Genomic DNA, 14,646 nt, shown 5'->3' on the forward strand with positions numbered 1-14,646 from the left:
CTTAGCAATAGTGAGGAAATGAAAAGTGATGACAGTGGGAAGAAGGCTAATATCTGCTAGGAATGGGGGAGATTTACATGCAGAGTACACGGTAAATTAAATATTAATCCGAAGCTGTCACTCATAAATATTCTTTAGTTGTTATTATCTCTTTTTCTAAATGACGCTACTTGTAGTCAAGAGTACTGTTCACATTTTACCGTTTGGCCAAACACTTGTGTCTTAGTGATCAAAATAGGAAGGTCTTGATGCTTTGATTCCAATGAATCTGATCGCTTCTCAGCCTTTTGGCTAAGATCAAGTGTAGTATCTTGTCAGGAGCCATGAGTTGGTCAAAGGATTAACTCTGACCTTCAGTAAGTTACTGTAACTAGGCCCACTTCCTCTTGCCTGAGGACAAAGCATTTCTTCTGTAGCCGCCCTTCAACTGCCACACCCTTTATCTATAGTTACGACTTTAGCCGATTATCTAGGTCAGCCCCCACCCCTCCTAGGCATCCACCCCTCTAGAAACCACATATAAGGAACGCTGTAAAAATAAAATTTTGAGGCTTGATCAGAAACCCCTTTGTCTTGCCTCCATTCTTTGCGTCCCTTGTCTGTCTCTCATTCTCTTAGGTGCGCCGCCTCGGTACCCCAGTTAGAAGACCCCGCTGGCCGGGGCAGTATCTGTTCTTATCAGTTTAATATCTGATACGTCCTCTATCCAATGAATCTGAAACTTTTTCTGCTCAGTCCCTCAACTGCCCCTCCAAGCACCCCCAACATCTGTCTCTTTATCTCTTTGAATATCTATATCATGCTAAGTCATTTACTCTGTTTCTTCTTTCTTTCTTTCTTTCTTTCTTTCTTTCTTTCTTTCTTTCTTTCTTTCTTCTTTTCTTTTCTTTTCTTTTCTTTTCTTTTCTTTTCTTTTCTTTTCTTTTCTTTTCTTTTTAAAAACAAAACTTTTGTCCATGCTGATAATGACCTAGAGCAGTGGCCGGCAAACTGCGGCTTGCGAGCCACATGCGGCTCTTTGGCCCCTTGAGTGTGGCTCTTCCGCAAAATACCACGGCCTGGGCGAGTCTATTTTGAAGAAGTGGCGTTAGAAGAAGTTTAAGTTTAAAATTTGGCTCTCAAAAGAAACTTCAATCATTGTACTGTTGATATTTGGCTCTGTTGACTAATGAGTTTGCCGACCACTGACCTAGAGAATATGTAATGTTTGTTTCTCATCTATACCTTTGCAAACCAAGACCATGGAGATCTTTTTCTTACAGACATGCTTCTTTTCAGAGTGAGCATTCAGAATCTTCTTGTTATTTTCATGGAGAGAAATGAAAATGGTGAGGAGGGTTCTCTGTCTTCTGAATTCCAGTGCCCCCCAAGCTTCTCTACACTCCTCATTCTTTTTTTTTTTTTTTAAATATATTTTATTGATTTTTTTACAGAGAGGAAGGGAGAGAGATAGTTAGAAACATCCATGAGAGAGAAACATCAATCAGCTACCTCCTGCATGCCCTCCACTGGGGATGCGCCCACAACCAAGGCACGCGCCCTTGACTGGAATCGAACCTGGGACCCTTCAGTCCGCAGACCAACGCTCTATCCACTGATCCAAACCGGTTTTGGCCACTCCTCATTCTTTATTTTCCTTTTCCATTTCCTTATGCAGAAGCATTGACATGTCCCCCGGTAGGTAAACTCAGGACTGACTGCATTATACATGTAGGCTGGAGAATCAACTGTGTATTAAAACAAAGCAACTTTTGCCCTGCTAGCGTGGCTCAGTTGGTTGAACATCAGCCCCTGCACCAAGAGGTCCCGGGTTCAATTCCCAGTCAGTGCTGTGGCCTTGATCCCCAGTAGGGGGCATGTAGGAGCTAGCCAATGTTTCTCCTCTCTCTCTCTCTCCATGTCCTTCCTCTCTCTCTAAAATCAATAAAACCATTTTTTAAAAGCAACTGTCTATTAAACCATCCATTCTGAGCTCTAGTCTTTTTTCCTTTTATCCGTTCTTCCTAGCTTCCTCCACGGTTTCTGAGGCTCAGAACTTTTCTGGACCCAAGAACGCCCTCATTTACTGCTTTGGCTGCCTCTGCTTTCGTTTGCCAACACAATTTTGGAACTTCATCTTCCCCACATCTGCAAATCCTCTGTCCACTGCTGACCTTGTCCTGACACTGCTACTACTCGTTTATATTTTTTTCTATTTCTTTATGTTACTTTAATGAAATTTCAGGGGAGAGGGGAGGCAAGTTCATGTGTTAGGAGCAAGGTCTTTAAACACAAGCTCCATAAAGATTTGTGAAATTTAATTTTGCTCCAACGGAGCTCGTTACAACTCTGAAATTTTAAGGTCTCTGTCTAAATCATCTAACACAGGGACATAACATATAAAGGCACATATTTTACAAATTTAATTTTTAACTTGTGTATTTTATTTTACTTTTAGGATGGTATAGCTTTTCCAAAGAAATAAAAATGCAGTATCATACCAAGTAAACATGAGGAAATGTTCTACTTCTTATCCTTTTTTAACCTATTAAAATATTTCATGCAGCCGAAACCGGTTTGGCTCAATGGATAAGCGTCAGTCTGCGGACTGAAAGGTCCTAGGTTCGATTCCGGTCAAGGGCATGTACATTGGCTGCGGGCACATCCTGGTAGGGGGTGTGCAGGAGGCAGCCGATGATTCTCTCTCATCGATTTTCTAACTCTCTATCCCTCTCCCTTCCTCTCTGAAAAAATCAATAAAATATATTAAAAAATATTTCATGCATTACACCCTAGCAACCCACAATTAATCCACGAGCAAGATTATGCGGTAAGGAAGTGGATGACCTGAGGTAGGACAAAGGAATAAAAGAAGTAAAACTTTAAATGGAAACATGAAACAACTTTATTCTCTGTAAATATTTTTTTTCAAATAAATGGTATTGCTAAAATAAGGTTTAGAAAAAGAAAATATAAAGAGCCTGGCATTTTGATGAGGGAGTTGACAACACCAAAATCATAGATTTTATAATTCTCAAAGCCTACTTTTTAGAAAGCCCTCTACTGACATTATTTTGCAAATGTTTAATTTAGAATGTGGAATCCCTATTCTGTCCTGTTTCACCTAGCAAATAGGTATTTACAGACATTCACAAGAAAGTAAATATTTCAAAACCACCTAACAATCCAGAATGCTCTAGTATTATGAAATGAGGGGGAAAATTCACTAGAAATTCTATTATTCCCAATTTTGAGAGGTCAGGCGGCATGCAAATGTAGGCTTTCCTGAGGCTGTTGTTGTGTAGACAATGAGTGCCTTCCAGTACCAACAAGGCATTTCATAATAGCTAAGAGTTTTAAAAGCACAGGAGTGGTTTGTTTGAGGACTGAAGATTTACCTACTCTTGGGTGAATGCATATGGTTCTCAGCTTTCAGTTCCCATTCAATCTCTTCAACCCGTTCTTGTTTACGAAAAACTGTCATTATGTTCTGCTCTGAGCCCCCCCCCCTCCTTTTTTTTCATGGCATAGTATTCAGTCTTAGTGAATAATAAAAGCTCATTAAAGTAGGCATTAAATATAGAAAGACAAAGGACTGCTGTTCAAAAACTCTGTTCTGCCAAGGACCTTTCGTCCACTCTCTTTCATTTTCTTTTTTATCTACCCTTCAGCAATTGCAAAGGAAAGCTGCAATACAGGCATTTAAAGTAACACTTGAGTTTCCATACTCTTTCCAACTCTAAAAACACAGACGAAGAAAAACATATTTGTGTACAAGAAATGGGGGCAGAGGGAGAGCCATCAAGCATGTGAGCTACTAGAGGTGCCAGACTTGCGGATGGATCTCTGGGGTCAGAACCAAATGAAGGCAAGTAGGAACTTACCTCCTGCAAGAAACAAAAAGTGAATAGTCTATGCAGAAGTTCTGCTTTCAAACAGGAGCCATACTAGTAAAAAAGAGGCTGAAGAGCCCTATGTGGTGTGGCTCCATGGATAGAGTGTCGGCCTGTGGGCTGAAGGTCCAGGTTCTGGTCAAGGGCACATACCTCGGTTGCAGGCTTGATCCCAGGCCCTTGTCAAGGCACTTGAGGGATGCAACTAATTGATGTGTTTCTCTCACATGATCTCTCTCTCTCTCTCTCTCTCTCTCTCTCTCTCTCTCTCTCTCTCTCTCTCTTCCCCTCATTTCCATTCTCTCTAAAAGTCAATGGAAAAACATACTCTGGTGAAGATTAACCAAAAAACAAAAAAGAGGCTAAAGAAAAAGATGCCTAATACTCTAGCCCAGTGGTTCTCAATCTTTCTAATGCCGTGACCCTTTAATATAGTTCCTCATGTTGTGGTGACCCCCAACCATAAAATTATTTCCGTTGCTACTTCATAACTGCGATTTTGCTAAATGAACCAGCAGGTTTAGAAATGGGGAAACAGAGTCTCATGCCCAGCAGCTGAATGCTGCCATCCACCTGGTTGCTACCTGTTCTATTCTACTCTCACTGTTAGCCCTTACAGATGTCCACACTCCCAATAGAAGGTGAGAATCTGGCCTAGTCAGTTTTCAAAAGCAATAAGTTGGGGAGGTGGGTAATGTCACAGATATCAAGATTTATTTTAGTGGTTTTGACATTGCCTCAAAAAATGAGTTAGCATGAAAGCCTAGGAACAAACCAAAATATAGAGAAACAAAATATTTGAGAGAGAGAGAGAGAGAGAGAGAGAGAGAGAGAGAGAGAGAGAGGGCACACACTATAGAGTGGCTCATGATTGGTGAGCTATTTAATAAGTGGTTCTAGGGCAATTGACAACTGACAGGTACAAAAATGAAATTAGGCATGTATTTCACACCATATTTCAAAAAATATGTCCAGTTAAAAATATAATATGGAAAATAAAAGTTTTAAAAATAAAAATTTGGGAAATTCTCAGTCTATTTATATTGCAGAAACTGAGAAAAGGGCTGGAGGAAATTGACCCAGATTTGGATCTAGGTTTTATTCTCAGTATAGCAAGATTATTTCTTTCAGAGCATTTGAACTAAATACAATCTGTTTTCCTTAAAATTAATTAAAGACAACAAAATATATGTTACTTATGTAGAGCAAGAGGAATTAAATATTAAAATATTAACAGTTATCAAAAATTAATTTTTCTAGTTTTCTTAGTCCCGTTTTCTGGAATAAAAACAATTTTCTTGAGAAAAATATATTTATATGGGAGACATGCTATCCTATCTAATAAAAGAGTAATATGCAAATTGACCATCACTCCAACACACAAGATGGCTGCCCCCATGTGGTCAAAGATCTTTCCCCCATGTGGACACAAGATGGCCACCACAAGATGGCAAGCAGGGGAGGGCAGTTGGGAGGCACTAGGCCTGCAAGAGAGGGCAGTTGAGAGGGACAAGGCCTGCAAGGGAGGGCAGTTGGAGGTGATCAACCCTGCAGGGGAGGGCAGTTAGGGGTGACCAGGCCAGCAGAGGAGGGATGTTGGGGGTAAACAGGCTGGCAGGGGAGCAGTTAGGCATCAATCAGGCTGGCAGGGGAGTGGTTAGGGGGTGATCAGGCTGGCAGGCAGAAGCGGTTAGGTGCAATCAGGAAGGCAGGCAGGCGAGCAGTTGGGAGCCAGCAGTCCTGGATTGTGAGAGGGCAGTCGGACATCCCTCGAGGGATCCCAGATTGGAGAGGGTACAGGCTGGGCTGAGGGACACTCCCCCTCCCATGCACGAATTTCGTGCATCGGGCCTCTAGTCTATACTAATAAAAGGGTAAAATGCTAATTAGACCAGATATCCTTCCAGACAAAGCCGCAGCTGCGAGGGCCAAGTGCCGGCGGCACAAGCCAGTCCAGGGGCACGGCCCCTTTCGCAGAGGCAGCGAGGGAGAGGCTGCGGCGCCTCGGTCCCTGGACGGGGTGCGACCACAGTGCTTCAACCTCCCACAGCCCCTCCCCCAGCTGGCCTGGCCCCAGATCGTACCCCCCACCAGTGGGCCAGGGGCGGGGCCAGCACTAAGAAATGAGGGCCAAGGGTTGGCAGCCATGGCGGCTGGCAGTGGCAGCAGCAGCAGGGTGATGGGGGAGGCCCTTTCCCTTGATTGGCCCAGTCACCTCCCACAGAGGTGCTCACCAGCCATTGGGAGTGGGCCTAAGCCATCAGTAGGACATCCCCTGAGGGCTCCCAGACTATGAGAGGGTGCAGGCTGGGCTGAGGCCGCCCCCCAACCCAGTGCACAAATTTTCGTGCACCGGGCCTCTAGTATTACATAATATTGTATTATAGTAATAAAGTTTTGTGTGTGTGTCAGGTCCATTAGAATATTAGTGTAGAAAGAGCAATGACCTTATACAGAAAACCTGATTTCTGGATTTATTGCTACCACTTAATACTTGGACCTTGGACAAGCCACTTAACCTCTAAGGCTATTTCCTGCCCTACATACTTCACAAAGAAGGTGTAAAAATCAAATGAGATTATTTATGAAGGTTCTGTAACTTTCAGTATAAATGTTGGGACTGATTACTGCAAACATAATTGTAATACAATTCTCAGTTACATACATACATATTTTATTCTGTAGATATTTATAAAGTTTTGATCTTATAAATATCTACAGAATAGATATTTATAAGATCATGATCTTACAAAACATATTAATACTGAATCATAATAAAGTAGCTCATTTATGTAGGATTCTTTAGACCAATAACCAATAGACCATGAATGTTTACATTCAAGTAAAATATTATACTGTATATGTGTATCTAGTAGAGTTTGAACCTTTAACTTAAGTTAACAAGTGTTGCATTTAGTGAAGAGACTATAAATGCTGGGATTTTGAACCAAATTATTTGTTCAAGTGTTACCTTTGGAATCTCTTAACGTTTGCGGGTTTTAAAAATTGTTTTTGTTGCTACTATTGTCAGTTGTTTTGACTTGGTTCGATTGGATTATAAATAAAGTGATTTATGATTTACCTTTGGAAAGGAAATATTCTGGTATCCAATGCACCAAATGAACGCTCGACTTCATCCTTAAAAGGAACTGATATAAAATTTTGGATTCCACTTTCCAAGAGTTCTGAGCAATAAGGTGTGATATAGACCCTGATTCCTCTTCTAATTACCTGGCATTCTGCTGCTGCCTCTCTGAGATGCAGTGAATAGAACCCATACAGCTACTCTTTTCTTTCCCAGGAATTTATATTTAGTGTGTGACTCTCCTCTTAGTTTTTACATTAACTCTGGGGATGAAAAAGAAAGGACCTATAACTGTGTAAAAAAAAAAAAAAAGTCAATTCCTCTTTTATGCAATTGAACACCAAGAAGAGTTATCTAAAACCAGCAAAAGTTTCATAAATACTTACTGAATAAATGACACAATCATGAAAATTAAGAATCGCTGCAAGGGAAGTTGGAAAGTATATGCAAAACTAAAATTTTTCTTAAACTCTCCATTATTAACTACTTTTGACAGAACACATTTTATATCTACGAGATAAGATCAGGACATGTTGTTTATGAGTTTTGATTTGATATGTGTCTAGGTCCAACTATTAAAGTGGGAAAAATGATGTTATTTTAACCTTTTTAGTATTCCATCTAAAGCTAACAGTCATTTCTAGGTCTGAATAAAATGACTGACAACATATTATAAACTATTGATACTACAGTCTCTGAGTATTAATATCCATTAGCCATCCATAGGTAACTTAGACTATTTGATCACATCTTCAAAAGAGTAGACTATGTTCTTACTGTAATTGAAATACCTAGCTAAATCCACTTTTCTGTTCATTATGCTGCTAAATTTTACAATCAGATAAAAACTAAAACGCTTTTGTTTTCCTTATTGGCATAATAATTCAGTTTTCATTTCTTAAAAAAAAATACAATGAACCCACTCTGTATTATTTAATAACTCAATTGACCTTGCAAATCCCTTCTCTCTAAAAGTGATATATTTTTTGCACATGCTTTGTGAAAATGGATATTCTTCATTAGTAAAATTAATCACACAAGTGCATTAATGCAATAACAAACTTGACCTGATTTTGAAAAATATGGGATACTTCTGAGTAAATGTCCCAAGAAATGTGAATCATTTGAACATACCTTCTTGGCAAGCAGTTTAATAATACAATTTTCTCCTTTGCTCCATTCAAAGCTCTACTTCTCTTGCTATTAAATTATACTTTTGGCTCACTGAAGTATTTATGAATCAGCATTACTTTAAGTGAATCCATCTTCGCTAGCATTTCCTTTAAATATAGAGAGTTTCACTGAGTAGAAAAATAGTAGGACCATGTAAATCAAGTTTCCAGTATAAATTATTAATCCTAATCTTCTGCTTTTCCTCTTGAGTCCTTGATGGTTTCACAGGTGATAAAGTAGCCATATATCTCAGTGGACTAGCCCAAAATAAATGCGACATTTATTTAAGATTTCTAAATGCATAACGGATAAGGACAGAAGCAGCAATCCTTCGGTTTTGAGCCATTCGAGTATAGAATAACTGGCTTTTGTTCACGTGAAAAGAGCGCAGATGTTTGTCAAAGAAATTAAAAGCCTTAAATACATTTTCTGAGAGGAAGGTTTAAATAAAAACTAGAGGAAGTGAAAAGCTATTGTGGATTGATTTTGTATTGCTAATCCAGTGTTGGCTGTAAAACAGATGTTAGCTGAATAATTTCCTAACTGGCACAGTAAGTAATATTAGTCAGGTATCGTATTGAGCCATGCTGTACCCGCAGGCACTCTGCTATGTTATTTACATGCATCACTTCATGAAACTCCACTCCAAGCTGACTTGGTAGAGTAGCATCATTCCTTCTCCAGATGAGGAAGCTGTTGGTAACTTGCCTAAGGACACAAAGAGCTAGTTAAGGTTAGAAATGGGGTTTAGAAACCACAACAATCTTACTACAAAGCTTGTGTCCTTCTCATTATAGCCACTGCTTCTTCCAGTGTAAAGATATAGCATTCGGCCCAGCTGGTGTGGCTCTGTGGTTGAGTGTTGACCTATGAACCGGGAGGTCACGGTTCGATTCCCGGTCAGGGTACATGCCCCAGTTGTGGGCTCAATCCCCAGGGTGGGGTGTGCAGGAGGCAGCTAATCAATGATTCTCTCTCATCCTTGATGTTTCTCTCTCTCTCTACCTCTCCCTTCCTCTCTGAAATCAATAAAAATATATATTTTTAAAGAAAGACAGCATTCAACTCTAATGGACATATTGATTGTGATTCATTAATTATGACTTACTAATTATCCTATGCTTAAATAATTTCTTCTTATATTCAGAACATGCTGTAATCAGATAAATTGGACTTGTCTAAGTATCCAGAATGTTTTTTTACATCATAAAATGTGTCTTTTTTAAGAAGAAATTCCACCTGACGTGGAATAGAGAACTGTGTTTTGTTTGTTTGTTTTCACATATTGAAGTCAGTGAAATGGAACAGTGTTATGAACCAGGCTTTTGTGGGTAACTCTTATCACCCAAGGACATATATTCAAAATAATTTCCTCTTATACGTTGAAAATTCAAAAAAGCATTTTTAAAAACTCCTCTAAAAACAAGTCAGCATGAATTTTTCCATTCTCCTACAGTTTCCCTGCAGCTGATTATTTGAAATAGCAATCTCGGTAGAATTTCGAGTTTAGTAAAAGTCATTTGCTCCCACCGTGCTGCAGAATTCTTCCCATGTTTACAGTGTAAAAATCAACCGCTTTGAAATTAGAAACACACTGTTGCCTGATACTTTTTCTGAGGCTGTTAGGAAAACATAATTTGTCATTCCCTCAGAAAATGGTTGCACCAAAACCAAGTAATCTAACAATCACAAAATATCTGTTATAGCGGGTGTCCTGCAGATTCAAAAACACAAACAAACAACAAAGGACTGCTTCTTGCACTGCTGGTTGTTACTTGGAGTTGAGAGTTTGACCATGACCTTGTGGATTTGTTAGGGGAGGGGGGGGGAGTGGATCACATGAGAATATAAACCTTCCTTTGCATTAAATTAAACACTCAACAATTAGACTTTTACATGTACAGACCAGCACACCTTTGCCACACACCCAAAAAATGATTTCAGAGGTATTTAGGAAATTCATTTTATTAGTGTACCAGAAAAAGGGAACCCTACCCTCCAAAATAAATAACAATAGTGATCTGTCTTGTGATTGTAAACCTTGATTATTGCTTTAATATGAAGCATGTGAAGATCTCTGGAAGTCTAAGCTCTTTCCAGAGCATAATATATTATGCCATGGGTTATTCATGGATAGTTTGCTAAATGAACTATTGCGCATTAGATTGGCTATCTAATCACTGAATAGGGACCATAGTGGGGGGAAAGGTCAGACAGAGCCAATGTGTTTATAGCCTTGTTACCATTACTCTTATTCACAGACTGTTCTAGAATGAGCTAGCTAGAGGAAGAAGGAAACGGTAGGAAATCTGCCTTCTCCCTGGGAAAGTGTGAACAGATTGGCAGCGCACTATGGCAACTTTGTCATTTCTTTTCCTTCGTGCTGGCAGACAATACTGGAATCTAGGGTGAAAAACAGCACTCGAGGTACCTTGTTTCCAGAAAGTACCACAAAACAATCATGGAAGCACAACTCATTTGTTTTCCTCAAGTTTTGTTTTTAAAGCCAAATTCTGGTACCTGCTCGTCTCCCTGCCTGTCTGTTGGCTTTCTTGTCGTTCCTCTCAACTTCGTTTCTTCCTTTCTAGACAGTTTATTCTAAGTGTTATTAGGTGAAAATCAAGAAAAGTGGGACTCGCCCAGCCAGTGTAGCTCAATGGTTGAGCGATGGCCTATGAACGAAGGAGGTCATGGTTCAATTCCTGGTCAGGGCACATGCCCGGGTTGTGGGCTCCATCCCCAGTGGGGGTCGTGCAGGAGGCAGCCAGTCAACGATTCTCTCTCATCATTGATGTTTCTCTCTCTCTCTCCCTTTCCCTTCCTTTCTGAAATCAATTAAAAACATATATATTTTTCAAAAGACACTGAGTTTTTGAGAATTATAATTCCACATAGAACTTGCTCCAAGACGTTAACTCTGAAAAAAATGTGGCACACACTTTTCCATGCAAACGTCTCTTGGAAGTCCAGGGGAGCAAGGTTGTTCGAAAATGATTGTACGATAATTGTGTCTTGAAGCGTCCAGGCATAGTGGCAGAGAGCTTCTCAGGAGTTCTCATTTAAAAATAATGTTTAAAATGTGTGTTTCTAAATTACTCTAATATTATATCTACCAATTGCTGGTACTTATTTCTTTATAGCTTCTAAAATTAATTTATTTTCCCATTACTCTTTTTCTTCTCTTGGCTGGAATCCATGTTTCCTATACCTTTAGACTGTGTAAAGAGATGTATAGCTCACTGAACTCTCTTTCAGATAATTTCTCTGCCATCTCATGGGGCATGTTTTAAGAGGGTATATTTGCTTACATAAGTTTCAATATGGTTAGTAGCTCAAATTGGAGAGAAAAATGAAATTTTAGAAAGTTCATTTTCTAGGTAAGTGAAAAAAATGGATGAACTAGTAAAATGCTAAGTAAGTCCTGAAAACCTAAGTTAAAAGTTTAAATTCCTTAAAGTAAATTATAACCTATCCTAGTATTAGCACCAATATGACCTTAAACCTTTAGATAATTCAGGATGGGGCCCAAGGAAAATGCATTAGAGCTACTGATAGCTATATAATAAATATTCCTATGTGTTACATTGCCTTCTTACTAGAGTTGCTTTCAAATGTGTTTTTGGGGTTGAGTGCTCTGTTTGTGCAAATGGAAAATCGGCCATCAATCCTACCTGTCTCCTAAGAAGCACACGGCCACCACCAACTCTATTCTGCAGCGAGCTAACTCACAGCGAACACTTTGCCCCGTTGTATCAAGCGACTTCCTTTGTGTGCAGTATGACAAACACATGATTAATTCTCTTTCTGTATAAAAACTTCTCTGCTTGTGCGGCTTTGAGAGGAAAGGTGCCTTTGAGGATGAATGAGCAGAGATCCATAGAGACAAATAGTCTTGGGGGCAGCAGGTTAACCCACTCAATCAGGAGAGAGCCGCAGCTTCCCTGGAGATGCTCCAAAAAGCAAAAGACTCAAAAATAAGGACACTTTTAATTTTTGTGTTCAATCCTAGAAAGGTCAGTGTTTGCTTTTTTTTTGTGTAATATTTTTAGGTCTAAGTGACCTGGAAAATTAATCGGCATCTTACTATAAGGAGCTCTAGAAATATTTCCAAATACAGAAGAAAACCACCTCGGAAGCATAGTTTTCTTACTTATCCGCTCTAAAAATATTCTACCACACAGTCACCCCCTGAGATGCTTTTAAAACATGGTACTCAAGTGGAAACACCCTGAAATCCCTTAGCGAGACTTGACAGCCATCTTTTCAGATGAGCGTATTTGCCATGAAATTTTATAATTAGATGTATCATGATTATTACTTTGGATGCAATATGTCCAGTAAGGAAATAAATGCTAAGTTACCCAGGGGGTGAGAAATTAGAGGATTTCTATTGGAAAGCAATAATGTGTTACAGGAAAAGTACCGATTTCAAAACAAGAGCCTGGAATCCAGAAGATTATAATAGGCAGAGTAAAAATGCCCTTTTGTAGAAGTAGATAGATTCTGAGAGCTGATATGGCCTGCTTGTCAGCCAGTGTTAATATGGCAGAGAGAGAGAGAGAGAGAGAGAGAGAGAGAGAGAGAGAGAGAGAGAGAGAGAGAGAGAGAGAGAGAGAGAGATTTGTTGTTTCACTTATTTATTCATTCATTGATTCATGGGCTGATTCTTGTATGTGCCCTGACTGGGGATGGAACCCACAGCGTTGGCCTATGGGATGAGGCTCTAATCAATTGAGGTCCCGAGCTAGGGCAACATTCTGCTTTTTACTCTAACCCCTGGGTAGAAATTACATTCCCTTTGCTTTCCCCTTTTCCTCTCTTTAACCCATTTCTACTTATCCCTCAAAGCACCTTCCTCTCATAAGCTGTAAAAACCCAGTCTTTCTCAATGTCCCTGTGCCATTGTCTCATGTAACCTTATGAATGTCTGGCTCTCCCTACCAGACTATAATGTTTGGGAAGGTGTCACATCATGTCTTAGTTTTTTGCCCCCAGCACTCAGTAAGTGCCTATTTATCAACAGCCCAAAATGTTCACTTGTGGGCAAACAATGTTGTTTAATGAGATGTAGGTGGATATGACTTCGAGCCTTATGAGCCCAAATGCGTCTAATTACTCTGCTTTATAGTCTTGTAAGAATATAGGAGGTAACTGCCCCTAGTGCAGTGTCTTGCTCTGTAAGCAGTTCATGGCTGTGTTATTTTCCTTTTCACTACTCAGTTTGTTCTTTAAAAAAAATAAACTGCTTTAGATAAATATTTTAAAGAAAGGAGGAAGTCAAGGACCTAAAATGAAATTAAACCTGGTTTCACTCTAGCACCCAAAACATGTAGGATGATGCATGAGTTTCTCCCAAGAGGTGAGCCCAAAACATGGCTCCAAGATTTTGTGCCCTAAATTGGAAGAGGGATGCATTGTCTAAATGAACCAGGGGTGATATAATAATGAACATATTCAACTACAAATATAAGGGGGAAAACAAGAGTGACAAATTTCCTAGGACTGCTTCTTTTAATGTTCTTCGATTTACTCTGATTCTGCCACAGCCGAAGCACAAGGCAGTGGAGGAAAACCTTCAGGGAATTTTCTAATTGTCTAATTTAATTCAAAAATAGATTTCAGAGTTACTTAATGAGCGTATGGACGGTGTACCCTTTAGGCTATGTTCCATAAATAGGCTCCTTACTTTTGGATTTTTACCACAATTGAGAGACAGTGCATTTTTTGGACTACATATATTTGTATGGTGGCTATTTTCCCCTGACATTTGAGTTATGCCATGAGCACCGCATTTTGGGGGAGACACTGGGAAATAATTACTATGTGTTCATGGAGCATGCCCATGGTGATAAAGGATCAGAAAGTCTTGAGGGAATTGGAGGGTACAACCCAGGGAATAACATGCAGGAAATATGATAGATCCCTCAAATATCTGGCAAACCTTTGCATAGAAGATGCATTCTACTTGTGTTCTGTGATCCCAAAAGGAAGAACTTGGAGTTATAAGAAGTTGCATTTCAGCCTGACATATGAAAGAAATGTTAGATACTTTAAACTCTGCAAATATGATAAAGACTATTTCAGAGAACCTCAATGGTTTACAAACTCTGGCATTCAGAGAGGTATGAGTTGCAAGAAAATATTCACCAGGAAGGCAAAGTGGAACAAATGTGCTGTGTGTGTGTGTGTGTGTGTGTGTGTGTGTGTGTGTGTGAATTGTGTGGGGTGGCCCATCAGTATTTGCTAGCTATGTTTTCTGGGAAATGACTGGGTCTTATGTTTTTGTGTGTTGTTTTTTTTAAGTAATCTTCCAGTTAAAATCTATAACCTCAGTACTAGATAACAATCTAGTGGTGAAGTTCATGAGTTAGAATGATCTGTTTACGGGGTCACCTCTAATCTACAAATGGCGATTCTCCTACTCAAAACTCACAGCCAGAGGGTTCAAGCAATCTTTTATTGTCTCATGATCCTAAATGTATACTTTCCAAAACTTCCAGACAAGTCTTTTGCTTT

At 39.5% G+C, this 14,646-nt stretch overlaps 1 pseudogene; it reads left to right on the top strand.

Annotated features, from left to right (window-relative positions):
• Positions 1 to 271: 271 nt before the first annotated feature.
• Positions 272 to 385, top strand: LOC129148318 (U2 spliceosomal RNA; annotated as a pseudogene).
• The last annotated feature ends 14,261 nt before the right edge of the window (positions 386 to 14,646 follow it).

Source organism: Eptesicus fuscus, chromosome 24 (genome assembly GCF_027574615.1).
Source record: "Eptesicus fuscus isolate TK198812 chromosome 24, DD_ASM_mEF_20220401, whole genome shotgun sequence".
Lineage (NCBI taxonomy): Eukaryota > Metazoa > Chordata > Mammalia > Chiroptera > Vespertilionidae > Eptesicus > Eptesicus fuscus.